A 3,513-nucleotide genomic window follows, 5' to 3' on the forward strand; every position below is an offset into this window, starting at 1 on the left:
TGTTTTGTGTGTGCTCTGCCTCTATGTAGTTGGTGTTGGGAGTATGTTTTTAGGAGGGTGTGTTAAGTGTTTCGTTATGGTCTTTGTATGAGTTTTGTTATATTAATAAATCGAGGTATTCTTTTCCCCCTTCCGCTGATTATGGAACACCGTTTTGGTGGTCCGTTAATCATGAGGGGGATTTTTAATGAGACCTCACATTCCTATCAAAAAAAAAAGAAATTACATAAGATTTAACAATTACACCAAACTGAATTAAAAAAAACGTAAAAACTCCACCAACAACAAAAACCTGCTCACTGGAATAGAAAAATCCACAGAAGAAACCTTACAATCAACCAATCCCTTTCTTTGCTAAACTGTCTGCCTCCCCATTACACGCCCTTGAAATCAACCTAACTGATTGCACCTTTTCAGAGATTAGTGTCGAGATCTGTTTAACTAAAGGCAAGAAAAAAACAGGAGCCAAAGACGGGGACTGAATCCATTCCACTGCAGACTTACAGTCACTCTAAACATTCAACCTACCAACAGAAACCCAACGTGATGACAAAAAAGATTTCAATGCCTCTTTTTATAGCCTTTAATTCAGCAACTAAAGGGGGACCTTGACCAACATTCTCTGAAAAAGTCAAAAGAGTACAGCTATTCCAATCTCTTAAAATACCTCCAATACCTCTATCCGAGCCATCTAGCCTTACTGCTCCATCAACATTCATCTTCAAAATGTCTTCACGGGAGAAGCCATCGATTCACATGACAATCTTTAGATTTAGGAACTGAAATACCATCTGCAAGAGATGGGTCACCAATCGGCACATCCTTTTGTATAGGGAACTTAGGGAACTTGCTAGGAACCATTTAGATAACCTGAATTTAACAATGAAGAACAGAGACGGCCTGTCTAGAGGTGATCCTTCAAACACCATTGCATTCCTAACTTTCCAAATAAACCAAAATACGACTCCCGAAATAAACTTCCAAATCAACGAGTTCACCCTCAACTCACCCCAGGAGCTAAGTAAAGGAGGGTCTTGGGGTAAAACTATTGATAAATCCCAAAAGCTTACTATTTTATTCCATAATTCCCAGACTACATAACACGAAATAAAAAAATGTTGCGTTGATTCCTCATGTTTCTTACAAAATGGACAAAGAATATCATCACCTATGGACAATCCTCTCTTAACCAACTCTGCTCTGACTGCCACTTTCTGATGAGCTAGCTGCCAAATGAAAACTTCCACACGAGGTAGAGACAGTCCCAACCATACCCCTTTTAACCACAGTTCACTACCCCCAGACATGTTACCAATTGCACTTATGCAAGATTTAACCGAGAACAGCCCATCACCACTTGCAGACCAAGTTAGAAAGTCTTCTACTGAATCTGACAGTTTAATATCCTTCAGTTTTGACATCAAATCCATCCATTGATCCAATTCCCGATCACACAAATTCCTTCTGGTTTAAATATTCCACACCCAACCGTTCGATTCAAAGCTGCCAAACTCAACAACATTTCCCCATTTGTTAGGAGATAGCACAAAGATTCTAGGGAATAGATTTTTTAAAGGAAACTCATCTACCCATGCATCAATCCATAAAGAAATGGACTTTCCATTGCCCACTTGCAACTTCGAATATGATCTGAGACAATCACCCTCCGAATCGTTCTTCAAGAATTTATTGGCAATACCTCTTAAAATCCAAGAAGATTGGGGAGAAGCAACCTTCCTAATAGACATGGTATTGCAATTAACCTTGTGTTTGCTACAAAACACACTTTTCCATAAGGAATTTTTTTCATTGGCAAACTTCCACACCCATTTTCCCAGTAGAGCTGGATTAGTAATATTCAAGTGAGTGTATCCTCCTTTTTTCCTCCTTATCACCCTATAGAAAGTTGGCCATTAATGAATTTAACTTCTTACCAATTTTGCGGGGCATTTTAAAGTGATAAGAAAAAGATTGGTAAGGAAGTTAACACCGACTTCAATAAGATTGTCCTGCCAGCCAATGAAAGACGAGAGCTTTCCACCCAGCAAGTTTGGAACTAAAATTCTTAAAAATTGGATCCCATAAGACTTCTGAATTTTTCTTAGCACCTAGGGGAAGTCCCAAATAATCTGTGGGAAAGGAACCAACTGAATAAGCGTGATAAAAGCATGGTTTACCCGTGCTCCCATTTCCTTCCAAAGTAGAAATCATTAAAAAAATTCATTACATGCTCCTTTAAACTAGGCCAGCATCTCTTGAAGAAACTCATGGTGAAACCATCCGGACCTGGAGCTTTAGAGCTGTCTGATGATTCTATAGCTTGCCATATTTCTTGTTCTAAAAAGTGCTCCTCAAGCTTTGAAGACTGATCCCCTGACAGCTTTTCAAAATCCAGGAATAAGTCCTCCACTTCCATTGTTGATTTGGAATTGTAGGTTGTCTTGAAAAAATCCAAAATATGTAACTTAATCGTATTAGGATCTGAGACAACATACCCATTAATCTTCAAGCTTGAAATTTCATTTCTTTTGCTTCTATTCAACGCAGACAGATGAAAAAATCTTGTATTTCTGTCCCCATCTTTAATCCATCTCGTCATTGATTTCTGAAACCAAATACTTTTTTCAATCCTATACAGCCTCCAATGATTCGATCTGAACCGAATCATCTGGTCCCACTCCTGATGAGAAAGAGTACCACCTTATGCCTTGAATTTGAGATCATTAATTTTCAATTCCAATTCTGAAATAGACTCAGAAATCCCATAAAATTTTCTGCCAGACCAGTTTCCGATTGATTTTTTTGTTCCTTGTAAAATACTGAAGATACCCGTTCTCTTCTTTCTCCCCCTCAAATCATCCAAGGAAAATTTAACCAAGTCCTCAAAGCCTTCCTCCTCTAAGAGATCATTAAAAAATCTGAAAGGTTTTTTACCCCAATCTACCGACTTTTCCTCCAATGAAACTGGATTATGATCAGATAAGGACCTAGGTAGTAATCTTTGCACTATATTTGGATAACATATCAAAAACTTCCCAGAAATTAAGAACCTATCGAGTCTGACCCAAGTAGAAGCTTCTCTATTGTTACACCACGTAAACCTTCCTCCCACCAGAGAAAGATCAATTAAATTGGTTTGGTTCAGGAAATTTATAAGGATATCAATAGAATGCCAGTTTTGAGACTTGCCCACCTTCTCTGCCGGATCAATGTATACATTAAAATCCCCCCAATGCAAACTGACTAAGTTTGAGCAGCAACAAACTCCATCAGCTCCCTGAAAAATTCATCCTTTTCAGATTCAATGGAAGGATCATAAACATTAATAAGCACACATTCTTCACTTGAATTCTTAAACTTCCCAAATATTGCTATGAATCTGCTATTTAAGTGGTTGTTGGAAACTTCAAATTCATTATCATTCCATATTACCATTAATCCACCTGCAGACCCCACAGCTGGAACAAAAATTCCTCCTTTAAGAAATCTACCCCCTATCCTTCTCCTAAGAGC

The sequence above is a fragment of the Hibiscus syriacus genome, unplaced genomic scaffold (assembly GCF_006381635.1).
Source record: "Hibiscus syriacus cultivar Baekdansim isolate YM2019G1 unplaced genomic scaffold, ASM638163v2 tig00111837_pilon, whole genome shotgun sequence".
Lineage (NCBI taxonomy): Eukaryota > Viridiplantae > Streptophyta > Magnoliopsida > Malvales > Malvaceae > Hibiscus > Hibiscus syriacus.